The sequence below is a fragment of the Physeter macrocephalus genome, chromosome 9 (assembly GCF_002837175.3).
Source record: "Physeter macrocephalus isolate SW-GA chromosome 9, ASM283717v5, whole genome shotgun sequence".
NCBI classification, from domain to species: Eukaryota; Metazoa; Chordata; class Mammalia; order Artiodactyla; family Physeteridae; genus Physeter; species Physeter macrocephalus.
In genome coordinates this window covers 46,540,475-46,557,779 of record NC_041222.1, presented here as the reverse complement: position 1 = coordinate 46,557,779, position 17,305 = coordinate 46,540,475, and the positions used below count along the sequence as shown (strand labels likewise).

The window sequence follows — 17,305 nt, the reverse complement described above, 5'->3', positions numbered from 1 at the left end:
AATAATCCACCTCAGAGAGAACAAGAAAATGACAAATAACTGAACTTTCTAGCAGTAATCTGATGCTCTTACCAGCTTCATTTGTGGTACCAAAGGATACATTTATATAAAACAAGAGTAGGTTTCCTATAGGGGAAAACCATTTGTCTTTCGCTCTTAACAAGGTAAATCTCCATGGACAAACCTTTCTTGTAAAACTGTTCCCCTTGGATTTCTCCTCACCTTCAATAAAAAAGGAACTATGATAAACAAAGGTATGATGAAATATTAGTTAGCTCTTGCATTTTTGCCTGGAAGTTACTCATTCTTAATCTTAATTTTTGTTTGTTTGTGTTTTATTTATTTGCCTGCGACGGGTCTTAGTTGTGGCATGCGGGATCTGTCGTTAAGACGCATGGGCTTCTCTCTAGTTGTGGTGGACGGGCTCCAGAGCATGCGGGCTCAGTAGTTATGGCACTCGCGCGCGGGCTTAGTTGCCCCAGGGCATGTGGGATCCTAGTTCTCCGACCAGGGATCGAACTGGCATCCTCCGCATTGGAAGATGGATTCTTAACCACTGTACCACCAGGGAAGTCCCAATCTTAATGGTTTTATTTTTTAAATTTAATGAGAATTCAGAGAGAATCAGAATGCAGTGCATTAAATCAATTTTGCTTTTTGTCAACTAAAGAAAAGGGGTTTTGTTTTGGGGCGTGGGTGGGGAGGGATCCGAATCATTTACTTTTAGACTTAACTATATTCCTGATTTGCCAGAACACCTACTGGCCCATGAAATGGAACAGAAAATACAAATAATTCAGATGAAAAGAAAATGCTAAATACTTGGAAGTCTAAACTGAGGTTTGAATATAGAAGTTGAGTTACCAGTTACTAAATACTAGACTGCTGTATTTGTTGGATATAAAGAGGAAGAATCTAAAACATGGTGTGTGGTCTTAATATCGTATGAATTTATAATCTGGATAAATTTTTAATAAAACTGTTTCTAAATATGGATTAATAGAATCCTCTAAAAAGGAGGTACTTTGGAGGTTTTCAAATAGCCTAGAGTTTTATGTTTTGGGGGTCACAATCTTTCAGGATTCCTTATTGCCTATTCGTCAGAATTATTTAAGAAATATTTATTGAGTGACCATAGCCTTTGTTATTAGGAAGCTTATAGTCTAGGGTACATTTTCAGATTTATATTTCACCATTCTGCTCTGTAACTTCTCTTTTCTGGCCAGCCTGGCTTTTGATATTGTGTAATTGATTAAAAGCATGAACTTCAGAGTGAACAACCCTGGGTTTGAATTCCAGTTCTGCTACTGATTAGTAGTTTAACCTTAGGCAGATTACTTAAAATACTGTTTCAAAAAATTAGATTAGATAACATAGGCAAATAGCACTGTGTCTGACATGCAAGTGCTTAGTCAGTGGTAGTTGCTGTTACTTCTCTATAGTCACCTGAATTCTGCCTTGTCCTTTCTCTTCTGTTACTTGGGTCTCATCGTTTATTCTATTTAAAATGTGTTCCCCACCCTGCTTAAATTCATCTCTCCTAAACTTAGAGTGGTCCCTAACTTGATGGGTTTACTTTTAATGAATTTCTTATTAACACAGCTATTGATAGCTAATTATGATTTAGATTTATGGCTGTAAATGTTTGATCTTTCCAAATTGTTTGTAAGCTTCCAAAGGGCAAATGACTACACAATAGGTTTTTTTTTTTTTTAAATTTTATTTATTTATTTATGGCTGTATTGGGTCTTAGTTTCTGTGCAAGGGCTTTCTCTAATTGTGGCAAGCGGGGGCCACTCTTCATCGCGGTGCGCGGGCCTCTCACTGTCGCGGCCTCTCTTGTTGCGGAGCACAGGCTCCAGACGCGCAGGCTCAGTAGTTGTGGCTCACGGGCCTAGTTTGCTCCGTAGCATGTGCGATCTTCCCAGACCAGGGCTCGAACCCGTGTCCCCTGCATTGGCAGGCAGATTCTCAACCACTGCGCCACCAGGGAAGCCCCCACGATAGGTTTTGGAACTCAGCACAAAACCCAGTGGCCTTTCCTAGTAGAAGCAATCAATGAATAATTATTGATTAAGCCTCAGATTGTTTATCTCTAATCAAGTTATATATAAAACACATTTATCCATTTTATAACTTTGTCTAGCCCTGATTTTATAATGACCATTTGAGCAATGCAGTTCTATTATTCCAAATGGATTTTTTAACTTCCTGTTTTTTAAAATGGATTTAATGGAATGAATTAAATGATTTCATGAGTTTTTGATATTTCTTCAAATTAGCATCATCTATCAGGGAGTAGATTTGGGCTGACCTAATCAGGGACTGTTTTCCTCTTACCTTTCAAATGACATATTGTTACCTAACTCTGTATCTGTATTTGCATTTTATACACACACACACATATACACACGTGTGTGTGTATATGTGTGTGTGTGTGTGAAATTTCAGACTTGCCTGGAATTTCCTTAGTGTCTGACAAGACTAATTTCTTAGTTTCAGAACTTGGAGAGTCCCTTTTAGGATTCAGTACCTTCTTCCTATTTTTTGGTTCTGGCAGAGTGTGGAAATTCCTAATGCTACTTAATATGGGAGAGACATGGGGGGCATTATGAGAACTTTTTTGGGAGGGGGGCTACTTCAGATACCCCCAAACTCTTTAGTTTCTCCTTTTGTTTCCTACCTTCAACTGTTCCTATTGGGATGTCCACAAAGTGCAGAATTAGGGCATGAGTTCCAAGGTAATACCAAGGCACTTAGTGGTATCAGAGTGGAATTGTTACAGTAGTCAGATCTGTGGTTTCACTTGTGCTGTTCCACCAAGGGTTGCACTATGGAAAGGTAGAACTTGCTTTGATGTCTACTACAGAGACTTTACCCTGAAGAATGTTTTGTTTTTTTTTTAATATGGAGCTGTCATCCATAAATCCATAAGCTCTTATTTATTTATTAAAAAAAATTTTTTAACATCTTTATTGGAGGATAATTGCTTTACAATGGTGTGTTAACTTTTTGCTGTATAACAAATTGAATCAGCTATGCATATACATACATCCCCATATCTCCTCCCTCTTTTTTTTTTTAACATCTTTATTGGAGTATAATTGCTTTACAATGGTATGTTAGTTTCTGCTTTATAACAAAGTGAATCAGTTATACATATACATACATCCCCATATCTCTTCCCTCTTGCATCTCCCTCCCTCCCACCCTCCCTATCCCACTCCTCTAGGTGGACACAAGGCACTGAGCTGATCTCCCTGTGCTATGCAGCAGCTTCCCACTAGCTATCTATTTTACATTTGGTAGTGGATATATGTCCATGCCAGTCTCTCACTTCGTCCCAGCTTACCCTTACCCCTCCCCATGTCCTAAGTCCATTCTCTATGTCTGCATCTTTATTCCTGTCCTGCCCCTAGGTTCTTCAGAACTGTTTTTTTTTTCTAGATTCCATGTATATGTGTTAGCATATAGTATTTGTTTTTCTCTTTCTGACTTCACTCTGTATAACAGACTCTAGGTCCATCCACCTCACTACCAGTAACTCAATTTCATTTCTTTTTATGGCTGAGTAATATTCCATTGTATATATGTGCCACATCTTCTTTATCCATTCATCTGTCGATGGCTTGTGTGTGGTGTTAGGGATTGTTCTAATTTCATACTTTTACATGTAGCTGTCCAGTTTTCCCAGCACCACTTATTGAAGAGGCTGTCTTTTCTCCACTGTATATCCTTCCCTCCTTTATCAAAGATAAGGTGACCATATGTGTGTGGGTTTATCTCTGGGCTTTCTATCCTGTTCCATTGATCTATATTTCTGTTTTTGTGCCAGTACCATACTGTCTTGATTACTGTAGCTTTGTAGTATAGTCTGAAGTCAGGGAGCCTGATTCCTCCAGCTCTGTTTTTCTTTCTCAAGATTGCATAAGCTCTTTTTTTTTTTTGGTATGCGGGCCTCTCACTGCTGTGGCCTCTCCCGTTGCGGAGCACAGGCTCCGGACGCGCAGGCCCAGCGGCCACGGCCCACGGGCCCAGCCGCTCCGCGGCATGCGGGATCCTCCCGGACCTGGGCATGAACCCGTGTGCCCTGCACCGGCAGGCGGACTCTCAACCACTGCGCCACCAGGGAAGCCCCTGCATAAGCTCTGTTTAAAATCAATGTATTTTCATTCTGTACCATCTCTTGAGGTGAAGTTTGGTGAATTTACTATCAGTTATGAAGTCATCTTGACCTCTCTTCAGACTTAGGGGATTCCCTTCAATTTCTAGAATCACTTTAGGTGTACAAGTTCGTTATCACTTTTTGTAATAATCTTCAATTATTTATTGAGCAAATATTGGCACCTACAATATGGGCCAAGCAGTGGAATGCTGTGGAGGATACAACAGTGAACAAAATTGATCAGGTCTCTGCTGTAGAGGAGTTTACATTGAAACCATTGGAGATGAGGGAGAGAGAAAGTAAATGAGTGTTATAATAGATGGTTATAAATGCTATGGAAAAAAATAAAGAAAGAAGGGGTATAGAGAGTGTAGGTGATGAGGGTGGAGGAAATTGTAATTTTAAATAGGATAATTAGGAAGAACTTAAAGAGAAGGTGACATTTGAACAAAGTCTTACAGAGGTAAGTTTTGTATATTTCTTCAAATGTGGGTTTATGTATTTATATTGATGCCTTGATTGGTGCTAGCCTTCCTTCTGTACAAAAGAGTCCTAATTATTTACATCTGTCCTTATTTTTCTTTCTGCCTTTCTCTTTGCTGCCTTTTATCATTTTTATATGCCTTTGAGCATAGAGCCTTTTCATTTATATATTCTTTTTAAGTGTATTGACTAAAACTATGGTTTTCTATAAGGAAATAGGCAGATTAAGAATCTCTTTCGAAAACTTTTAGCTTAGTGTTGTGTTTTTTTTGAGAGGAGAGGGGATATTCATTTCTTCAAGTTCACCCTACCTGCTTACAAGTTGGAGGTTCTTCTGAAACACCTGTAACTATCACTAAAATATATCCTAAAACATTGGAAAGAATTGATGCATGAAGTGTTAAAAGTAAAAAAAAGTCATAATTAATAGACAAATAGAAATTACACTAGCCGAACTGCTGGTTTGTTGGTTATGCTCTCAGTTTGCTTATATGGCCGATTCAAACTGGAGAAAGAATCTTTGCATTTGGTGGTTTCTGTGATCAAAATGCCCTTCAGTGTCTTAGATGTGAAACTAGAATGTCATTGTTTATATAGCATAGATATCTATCATTATCTAGTCATCTTTAATCGTAACTTATCATGGATTTATGAATTGAATTTTTTTGTAAAATTTTGTATATGCAAAAAGACAAGTGAGATTATTTAGATAAATAAAAGTTACTAATGGAGGCAGTGGAGGTCTTGAATTCTGTAATTTTGACAAATAGATTGTCATGCTGATATTTTTAGAATGAGGTTTACAGTGTACTAATGTCAAAATTGTATTTTCCATTTCAATTCAGTGTCAAATATTCAACACTATGTGCCTGTCATCCATTATGAAACGTACAGTTTGACAGTATTTGAGGGTATTGTACTATATTGGAATACTAAAAAAATGGTACAAAATATGTAATATATATAATATGGGTATGTTTTTAACATGTTTAAGGAAGTAGAAATTGCTGTGGAATCTTTAACTACATTTCTCTGTTTGAAATTTATGTAACTATATATATAATATTTATTTCTAATCGTGGTTTCCTCCTTGAAGGCTGGTTAAGTGATTATACTTGAAAATTTGCCCCGGCATTTGTGTCTGAAGTGAGTCAGATGTTTCCACATTTTAGCAGCCTGTAGTCCAGAGTTTATTGAACTTGAGTACCTGCTATTTTTGCCATTGAAAATATAAATTAAAAAATTAAAGAAGCCAAATTTAGTATCACCACTTTTTTGTACCATCACTGTGTTTATGAAAAAATATGTGAGCTCTATAAAAGACTTCGGAGGGCAAGTCTGCCCTCATATTTTCCCCCCTAGCTTTTTCATTAAGGAAGAATTTAAAGATATACAAAAATAGAACTGTATGATGAAATAATGAAATGAATTCCTTTGTACCCATCTCTCTGCTTTAATGGTTAGTTTGTGGTTAATCTTATTTCAGCTGTACCCCCTCACTCCCCAAATACTCCATTATTGTTCCCCTTACTCTTTACCTATGGAAAGAGATCCAACACAGCTGAGTCGGGCTTGTGCTCAGACTGCCAGTCCTTTACTCTGCTTGGCCGTGTTGTGTCATCTCCCCGCCTCTCGGGAATAGAGGGATGGCTGAAAAAAAAAATCACGCAAAGAATAAAGGTTAGTTTCCAGACAAGTATCATTTAAAATTTTGAATTGTGAACTTTCATATTTCTGGTCTCAGATTTTGAGTTGGAATTAAATATTATCTTCCAAATTTAGCATAGACTCTACAAAGACAGTTTGTTAGTGCTTTGTGAGAAAGTAACATTTATCTCTTTATAAAGATGGTTTCTTTTATTGTTTTCTAAAGATTTTCTATGTATTTGCTTTCACAGAAAAATTGTGAAATATATGTCTTTGAGGTTTTTGGCATTTACAATATGATGCAACTGAAATTGTCCCTCAGATTTATAGAATGTACTTCAAGATGCTTTTTTCATTATCCTCAATTATGCATTTCAAAATTCAGTCGATCCAGTTACTTTTTTTCCATGTATTCAATACCTTTTTCAAGTTTTTAAATGGTAAAAGTGAGTAGTAGTAGTTAAAAAGTAAAAGTTTTTAAGAGGCTTTAAAACAAGTTTTTAACTGATAGCACCCTTCCAATCAGGTGTTGTATCACATTCCTGTTACAGATTTTAATATTAAAAAAAACTCTTCCTTTGTACATCAACATCCTTTTGACCTTGGCTAAACAAATTATAGAAAAATTATGAAAAAACATATTTTGGGAAGTATTCTGTCAGTAGGAAGGAGCTGGTAGAAGCAGGAAGAGCCATATATTTAGAGCTCTCATAATGATTTTTTTTCACTTTATAATTGGTAAGATATGACTACTAAAAAGAATTCTAACCGGTGAGACATTGGCTACCAACCCTAGATGTGATTTATAAGGAGCCTATAATTCTTGTTACATGCTTATGAAATTTTTAAAAATTCAGATTTCAGTTTTATTCAGCAACTTTTGTTGAGGATCTTTGATTTTGGTGGGGGGTGGTATATGGAAATTAATGTAGTGTGACAGGGTGTTGCAAATCCAAGCAAACCGGAATGTGCAAAAGAGAGGCCAAATTCCATAGATAAATACATGATTCTCTGTACCTACATGCTCCTGGTTTCTTGTAATGAAGCCACATTTTATAATTATTGCGGCTTTGTAACTTTAAAGACACAAGACCCCAGTAAACAGCAACACTTACTAAAATATTCTCATTTAAAAAAATTTTTATTCTTTATTTTGCCCCATTGACCTGTAGTTAATAGTGCCTGACAGGATCCTAAATATTAATGTAGCCAGTTTAGAACTTTGATTCTTTCAGAGCAGATTCTTCTGGCATTATGTAATACATACTAGTAATTGACCAACTATTAAATAACTGCTTTAAAATTAACACATTTGCCTGACACAGGCCCTGTGAATGGTATTCTCATAAGTAGAAGCTGACTTTAATGACTTTATTGACTACCCTGTGTATATATATGTAGTGTGTGTGTTTTAATGTTTTGTTCTTGTTTGCAAAAATCAATTTTCATTACTTAAAAAAGGTTTTCATATATTAGGTCCTGCAATTTTAGAATTAAGTTAAATTTTTCTTATCCTAAATGAGAATTTGAAAATTTTCAAAGTACTTTATTGCAAAATTGTTGAATCTTAATGTTACTAATCACTTGTTTTGTTGCATCACAATTGTTACTGATAATCACTGCATCTTTAAAGAACATTTTCTTTTCTGAGTTGTTGCATGGCTTCTTAAGAAGTAAGGATGGATCAAGGAAAATACAATTATTGAATATAAAATTTTCATATTTGTGTTTCTTCCTTTTTTTCTCAGCTGTAATATGAATCCTCATGTTTCTTTCTGCAGATTTTCTTTCAAATCTTCTCCTTCTGTATTCTTGTCTCTCTTTATTATCCTTTCTGTCCACTTTCCCCTTTTGCTCTGTTCTGCTCTGCTTGGCTTTACTTACAGGTTGTTTCAGTTCTAAACCTTCTTAACCAACCCATTCTCTTCCTGCCTCAACCTCAGTTCTTTGCTCAGATGCTGCCTTTGCACCTCTCAGCGTGCTTCAGCTCTCCTATTATTGAATTCTTTGTCTTTCTTTTTGGGATAGTTGTTCCGCATTCCTCTGTTTATTGTTTCTTGGTAGTTTTAGAGAAATAGCTAATTTCCTTTATTCTGCTTCCTATGGTATGTAATGAGAAGAAGAAATAAAAACAACAGTTGAAGAACAGATGCTCATGGCTCTTTAAAAACGAATAATAAGGTAGTGCAGTTGACAGATTATTTTAAAAAGTGCTCCCAGTTCAGAGTAGTTAGATAGAGGGGCTAAATGTTGCTGTGAATGTAAAGATGTTGTTTGGCTTTTCAAAAATTTTATTTTTAACTTTCAGAAGTTACGGGCAATATTAGTATAGCCAAAATATCCTTGGAAAGTTCTGGATAAGATGGTTATTGTAAAATCATATATTATTTTTATTTATCTGTATGGTCTTTGGTATTTTATGGTAGGCCAACATCTATTTTTGTATTTAAATACTTTATGAGAAAGGCCTATCATACATAGCTAAATAAAAGTCAATACAATTTCTTCTTTTAAAGAAGGTGGAAGTCCTCTTTTCTTCCCACTTTTCAAATTCTGTTTCACATAATTTGTTTAGCAGTATTTTATTGATAGACTACTATTTTTCTCTTTTGTTCTCATTTGCATTCGAGTAGTACTAATTGTAATGAATGTATGTGAGTAAGTTGTTGAGTGTTAATCTTTGAAGTTATAGAATATGCATCTGATAGGATAGAATAGATTTTAGAATTAACATAAAATTATTACTGACCAAAAGGGATAAAAAAAATCATCTGGTTTTATAATAAAATGAAATTTAGAATTTCTTCAGTTTCTCAGTGATTTTTTTGTGTGTGTGTAGTGGTGGGCGGGTGCTTTTAGTTTTGCTAATTAACTTCATGATTTCTGGGTTCCTAGGTTTAATTTATTTTTCTGCTGTTGGAGTTTAGATAAGTACCACAGTCTTTTTTTAAATCAAATTTGAAGGTACTTAATAGTGCTTTTTTTTCTTTCTTGAAACTTTCTCATTTCATTTATATCCATTATAACCTATTAGGAGACTATGTGGAAATAAAATCTTGGGGATGGTAGGTGGTGTAATTGAAATGTAGGTCATAATCTGTTCTTTGTTTGTTTTACCAAATTAGTTAGGGATTCTGAGGATACATTTTGAATATTTGTGTATGTTTAGCATTTTGTCCCTTTGTTAGGAATCTCTCAGTGTGACTTGTTTTTAATAGGATGTGTCTTGAATTGTAGTCCAATCACTCTTGAAAAGTATTAAGCCCTTTAAACACAGTGGTCAGACCCATAGAGGGAAGCCTACAGGTTTATTAGCACTCCTTAGCCTGAAAGCACAGCATACCCTTCTAGGTTGCACAGCAACAGACTCCTAGCAACCATAATAGATTGAATTTCTAAGAGTGACCAGGCCGGATGTAATAATAAAGCAGGAGGTACAAACAGTTGTCATGGTTTTCTTTTCACAGTAAGCTAGTTTGATTTGGGGAAGCTTAGCCTTTCAAAAATGGGCAAACTTCTTATAAAACTACTACTGTTTGTACCTAGGACTTCTGGTATTAAAATAGCAATAATAGTACCAAATTTAAAAAGCTACCGATTAAAAAAGTAGTATGCTCAAAATAAAACAAAAAAGTAAAAGGATTGTCATGTAAAGGAGTTTTCAGGGAAGTATGTTTTAAAAATACTTCTTTTAAATCATAAAACTGAACTGTAGCAAAATAGTTGTAATGAATGCTTTTTAAAAATAAAAATCATAATATTTGTGCTTTCTCTCTTTTGGGGATCCTCTAATTTTGCAGCAACTCTGTAGTTTTATCTATGCAGTTTAAGTGGATGTGTGTATAAAACTGATGCTTATAATAAACTTAAAAATTTATCTAAGAAAACACTATTTGAACTATATATAAACAGTGTTTTTTGAAATTATGAACTAATAACCAGTGGAGCAGAGAATTTATTGAAGAAGAAAGAATAAAGTAGTAAAATGTACAATCCTACACAGTGACAGTGAGAGTTTTTGTGATATTCCTAAAGGTGTAGTATTGTGCTATAACTTTGTTAACATTTCTCCTGTGTATCTTTTAGTATGTGTTTGCTTACATAGACATGAAAAAGAGATTAATTCAGATACATTCACAACCTGAAACAGGATGCCTCCATCAAAAGAAACAGATCCTCATATAGCTGCTGGAGTTGGAGTGGAACTATAGCCTTTGACAGCAATAAGCTGTAAATATACACACATGCTAATACCCTTGATTTGTTCATCTTTTGTGTCAGCATTTGGAAAAGATTGTTAAAGTGGCAGTTGTAGTACATACTGGCAATTACAGTAAAGAGCAGAAATTAGGTATTTGTGACCTATTATATTTCATTAAAAGACTTCCTTATTAAAATGGCACTGCTTACTCTGATTACTTGACAGCTGCCCTAAAAGATTAGAAAATGCACAGTTGTAGCTAAAGGTAAAATCAACTGCTTAAACACATGGCATAGAACAAGTAAATGGTACAGTATAAACTATTTTTTAACAATAAATGTTCTTTGGATAGAAATGTTTATCAGTGATTAAGTGCCATGCATTTTTTGCATTTCTATAATAATAGCTTACCCACAATGACATTTTCCCATTGAGATATTTTATTTAATACAGCCACCTAATATTATACTAGCTTCCTATTAGAGGAGGTTATTATGAGGTGTCATAGATCCAGGGATCAGCATGGCATCACCAGAGATTTTTCTGCTAACTGCTGAATTAGCATCCTAATTCATTGTAAATACTACCTTTACCAAGCAGGACTAGAATGTTTGGAAATTTTACCACTAGATTATCAATATCTGAAATATTAGTAACCCACTAGAGCCACAGTGAGTTTAATACTTTAATTTAGGCATCACTTGTACAACATTGAATTGTCTCCTTTTCTAGAGAATAATTTATTATGTGGTCCTTTTTACTGTCAATGATATTTCTGAAGTTACTATCTCTGTTTTAACATAGTGACTGTATAGCACTTTATAGAACAGTCCTGCCTAAATTCTGAATTGTCGTTGAGCAATTAGGTAGCCTGCCCTGCCCCACATTCTAATAGTTAACGACTGTATCCTCTTCTACATCATGAAGCATGGGTATGCACTGTAGTTCAGCCTATGAGTATGAAATCACAGCTCACTCTTGAAGACACAAAAAACAGGTTCAGTATGAAGCAAATTTGTGGGATGATCACCTCCCTCAGCTAATCTTGAATATAGATTTTTGTCAGGATTGTCCCAGTATTAGTAGAAGTCTGTTGTAGTACTTGAATGGAACTGTAAAATTTTCACAAAGACCCAAATTATGTTATGTGAGACACTTATGTGAATTCCACATACACAAATATCCATGACTACTTATGTCTTTAGCTTAAAAAAAAATCTGATGCATGTTGCATGAGCTTTTTCAACTTGCAAAATTGTTAGGGAAAGATGTGAGTCCTAGTCTTCTGAAAAGTAAAATAGACCTGAGTTCAAATCCTAGCTTTATCATTTGCTAGCTAATTATCCTTAAATTCTTTAACTATTTTGAGCTCAGATTTTTTTATGTAAATATGGGGATATTATATACTCAGTTGTGTTATAAAATGAAAATATGGTGAAAGATAAAACAAGATACACCTATAGAGAATGTAGCATGAAAGTCTAGAATTAGCACTCATACTGGTAGCTAGTATTGTCATCTTTCTGGCTAACTCCTTGTGGTAGAATGTGATGAGGGTTTTGCTGGAGAGGGTGGCAGTTGAAAATAGTAACATGGAACTAGATATAATCAGAAACAAAATGGTTTTCAAAGAGGGATATTATGTACTATATATTTTATTAAGTCATTTTCAGTATTAGAAGGAATTCTTTAGAGTAAACTTCTAAAGTAATCCCTCTTGTTCACAGATTCAAATATTGGGGCAGGATCTTTAAAGATTACAGAGCAATAATTGATAAGAGAAATATACACTAAAACATGAAATACTAGTTACCCTGACAAAGGGCAGAATATAAAGATGGCAAATTTATTTATTTTAGTAAATATGTATGGTGATCCTTATATTATTTAAACGTTTGACCTCTCTCCAAATTTTTCTTCCATGTACAAAACTGTAAGAGCAGAAGTGAGTAAACTGCCCAGCCTTGTGTTAGCACCTAACACTGTTGATAAGAGAAAACTGAAAATGAGTATCAGTAGCTTCTGCTGAAAAGTAAAGCAACAGTGGAGTCCCATAAAAATCTGATTACCTTTGGTACTTTTTGGCCTGCCCTTGAAAAAATGTTCAGTATGCTCACCCTTGACTTTAAAAATATAGTTCAAATTTTAATATGTACTGTTGTTGCTAAAGGGATCACAAAGGCATTTAATTTAATGAGAAGATAATATTTGCAAAAGAATAGACGTGGTTTGAAATATAATAGTTTGAAGTAGCTAGTGGGATTAAACTGGTTTAGGCAATGGCTATCCTATTTCAGTTCTTTGAAGAAGGTAATTCCAGCCTAAGCGTAAGTAAAGAAGGAGGTACAGAACATACTTAACTTTGCCTTGATATTTTTAAAAGGGAAAGGAATACCAGGCTACAGTGATACTTAGAGCCAAGGGAAAATAGCACTTACTGTTAAGAATATAGTTTGCCAGATAAAACCACGGGCTATTACCTGTAGTTCTGTGAATTTTAAATTAACAGATGTTTTCTTGAGTATGACGTATGTGCTTATATTGTTAAACTGTTTAACAATATCAGTTTGAAGAAGTATTGCTAAAAACATTAAATTGGGAAATCTAAAATTTAAGAGTTAACCAAAATATAATTCTCTTCTCACAGAAGCTATTTTTTTTAAATCAATGAATATGTAACTCTGATTTATCATCTTGTACATATGCTACCATTGTCCACTTGTGAAAATGTAGAAGATAATTTTACCTTTTATGCTTAATTGAAGATTATGTCCAGCTCAGTGAAGATTCATACATGAGCTTCATAAATATTCTCTGCATAAAATTTTTTCTCCTGCAAATAAAGTTTTTACTTTATAGTTATCATTTTTTCCTTGATATTCTTAGCACTTTGAGTTGTTGAATTGGGAAATATAATATGTATGCATGTGTATTTACATACATATATGTATGTAAATACACACACAAAATAGCATAAACTTTCTTTTCAGTGCAGTCTAAAGTTAGAATTCTTTATATTGAGATAATTGCTAGGTGAGAAAAACTAATTAAACTACCAGACTAGTCCAGACTCTCAGTATTGGTAGGGTCTTTTTGCACTAGGGCCTTCTGTGCATAATGTATACTGTATATGAATGCTGCTCGAAGTGTGAGTGGAGGAACCCAGGGGTCACCAGGAAGTCCTTCGTTTTCAACTAAGTATCTATGTGTGGCTGCATTTACTTCATATATTTCAACCAAGACAGCAAATTGAGTGCCGAAGTAGACCTGAGAAGCCAATTGTCTTCTATTAATCAATATGTTAAAGAAGTTTCAACTGTAAAACGGTGCCACTCTTCTCATAAAATTGTTTTTTCTTGGAAAATTTAGATATATTTCATAAAATTATGACTATTATAAGATGCAGTGGTTTTATTTCTGTCATTTTCAAATTAGTAAATATTTATTACATTATTTGTTCACGTATAATTGACAACTAACATATTAGTTTTAGGTGTACAATATAATGATTTGATATTTGTATACACTGCAAAATTATCAGGACAGTAAGTCTGGTTACCATCCGTCCCATACAAAGTTACCAAAAATTTTTTTCTTTTTTCTTTTTTCTCTTTGTGATGAGAACTTTTAAGATTTACTCTCTTGGCAACCTTCAAATATGCACTACCACATTATTGACTATAGTCACCATTTGTACATTACATTTCCATGACTTATTTATTCTTTAATTGCAAGTTTGTACCTCTTGACCACTTCACCCATTTGTCCACCTCCAATCCCCCTCCCCTTTGGCAACCAACCATCCTGTTTTTTGTATGAGTTTTGCTTGTTCATTTGTTTTGTTTTTTAGATTCCACATATGAGGTCATACAGTATGTCTCTTTCTCTGTCAGACTTATTTCACTTAGCATAATACCCTCAAGGTCCATCCATGTTCTTGCAAGTGGCAAGATTTCATTCTTTTTTATGAGCAAGTAGTATTCCACTGTTTATACATACAACATTTTCTTTATCCATTCATCCACTGATGGACACTTAGGTTGTTTCTGTATCTTGGCTATTGTAAATAATGCTGCAATAAAAATAGTGTGTGTATATCTTTTCAAGTTAGTGTTTTTGTTTTTCTCAGATTAAATACTCAGAAGTAGAATTGTTGCATCACATGGTAGTTCTATTTTTAATTTTTTGAGGAACCTCCATGCTGTTTTTTATAGTGGCTGCACCCATTTACATTCCCACTAAGAGTACATAAGAGTTCACTTTACTCCACATCCTTGCCAACAGTTGTTATTTCTTGTCTTTTTGGTAATAGCCATTCTAACAGGTATGAGGTGATATCTCACTGTGGGTTTGATTTGCATTTCCCTGATGACTAGCAATGTTGAGCATTTTTTCATGTGCCTGTTGGCCATCTGTATGTCTTCTTTGGAAAAATGTATATTCAACCTCTGCCCATTTTAACATTGGATTGATTGTTTTATGGGTTTTTTAAGCTGTTGAGTTGTATGAGTGGTTTATATATTTTTGACATTAACCCCTTATTGGATATATGATTTACAAATATTTTCTTCCATTCTGTAGGTTTCCTTTTCGTTTTGTTGATGGTTTCCTTTGCTGCGCAGAATCCTTCTTGTTTATGTAGTCCCACTTGCTTATTTGTGCTTTTGTTGCCTTTGCTTTTGGAGTCAGATCCAGAAAATCATCACGAAGACTGATGTCAAGGAACGTATTGTCCATGTTTTCTTCTAAAAGTTTTATGGTTTCAGGTCTACATTTAAGTTTTTAATCCATTTTGAGTTAATATTTGTGTATGGTGTAAGATAGTAGTCTAGTTTTCGTTCTTTTGCATGTGGCTGTCCAGATTTCCCAACACAGTTTATTAAAGAGACTGTCCTTTCCCCACTGTATATTCTTGCATCCTTTGTTGTAAATTAATTATACGTGGGTGGGTTTGTTTCTGGGCTCTCTGTTCTGTTCCATTAAACGATATGTTTGTTTTTATGCCAATACCATACTGTTTGGATTACTATGGCTTTGTAATATCGTTTGAAATCAGGGAGCATGATGCCTCCAGCTTTGGTCTTCTTTCTGTAGATTGCTTTGGCTATTCAGGGTCTTTTGTGGTTTCATACAAATTTTCAGATTGCTTGTTCTGTTTCTGCGAGAAATGCCTTTGGTATTTTGATAGGGATTGCATTGAATCTGTACATTGCTTTAGGTAATATGGACATTTTAACAATATTATTTCTTCTAGTCTGTTAGCATGAAATATCCTTCCATTTATTTGTACTTCATTCAACTTCTTTCATCAGTATCTTATATTGATAGTTATCAGTGTACAGGCCTTCCAGTTCCTTTCTTGAATTTATTCCTAGGTATTTTATTCTTCTTAATGCAATTGTAAAGGTTTTGTTTTCTTAATTTTCTTTCAGATAGCTCACTGTTAATGTATGGAAATACAGCACATTTTTGTATGTTGATTTTGTACCCTGCCACTTTACTGAATTCTTTTAAAAATCATAACAATGTTTTGGTGGAGTCTTTAGACCATATATATATATATATATAATGCTGTCCTCAAATAATGACAGTTTTACTTCTTCCTTTTCAACTTGGATGACTTTTATTTATTTTTTTTCTTGCCTCAATTGCTCTGGCTAGGACTTCTCATACTATATTGAATAAAAGTGGTGAGAGCGGGCATCCTTGTCTTGGTCATTAGAGGAAAAGCTTTCAGTTTTTCCCCGCTGAGTGTGATTTTAGCTGTGGGCTTGTTACATATGGCTTTTATTATGTTGAGATACACTTCTTCTGTACAACCTTGTTGAGAGTTTTTTTTTTTATCATAAGTGTATGTTAAATATTGTCAAAAGCTTTCTTCTCCATCTATTGAGATGTTCATATGATTTTTATCCTTCATTTTGTTAATGTGGTGTATCACACTGATTGATTTTCAGAAGCTGAACCATCTTTGCATCCCTGGAATCCCACTTGATAGTGGTGTATGATCTTTTTAATGTATTGCTGAATTCGTTTTGGTAAATTTTTTTGAGGATTTTTGCGTCTATGTTCATCAGGAATATTGGCTTATAATTTTCTTTTGTTGTTGTGTCCTTCTTTGGTTTTGGTATCAGGGTAACATTGGCCTTGTGAAATGAGTTTGGAAGGGTTTTTCTTAAGTTTTTTTTAAAGAGTTTGAGGAAGATAGTTATTGAATCTTCTTTAAATGATTGATAGAATTCAGCACAGAAGCCATCTAGTCCTGGACTTTTGTGTGTTGGGGGATTTTTTATTACTGATTCAATCTTCTTACTAGAAATTGGTTTATTCAGATTTTTTATTTCTTCCTGATTCAGTCTTGGAAGATTCTATGTTTCAAGGAATTTATCCATTTCTTCTAGGTTGTCCAGTTTATTGACGTATAATTGTTCTTAGTAGTCTCTTATGATTCTTTGTATTTCTGTTTATCAGTTGTATCATTTCCTCTTTTATTTCTGATTCTATTTATTTAAGTTGTCTCTTTTTAAAAAAATATTTATTTATTTATTTGGTTGCATTGGGTCTTAGTTGTGGCAGGCGGGCTCCTCAGTTGTGAGCCCTCTTTATATTTCTTGATAAAGAGAATTCAGCTAACGGTTTGTCAATTTTGGTTATTTTTTCAAAGGACCAGTGTTTAGTTTCATCAATCTCTTTTACTGTCTTTTTAGCTTCTATTTTGTTTATTTCTGCTCTGATCATTGTTATTTCCTTCTTTCAACTCACTCTGGGCTTTGTTTGTTCTTCTTTTTCTAGTTCTTTTAGGTGTAAAG

At 34.3% G+C, this 17,305-nt stretch overlaps 1 protein-coding gene across 31 annotated transcripts in view; it reads left to right on the top strand.

The window, feature by feature from the left end:
* The window catches only part of RFX3 (regulatory factor X3), a 299,451-nt gene that overhangs the window by 17,472 nt on the left and 264,674 nt on the right, over positions 1-17,305 (top strand). The gene's annotated exons all lie outside the window — the stretch shown is intronic.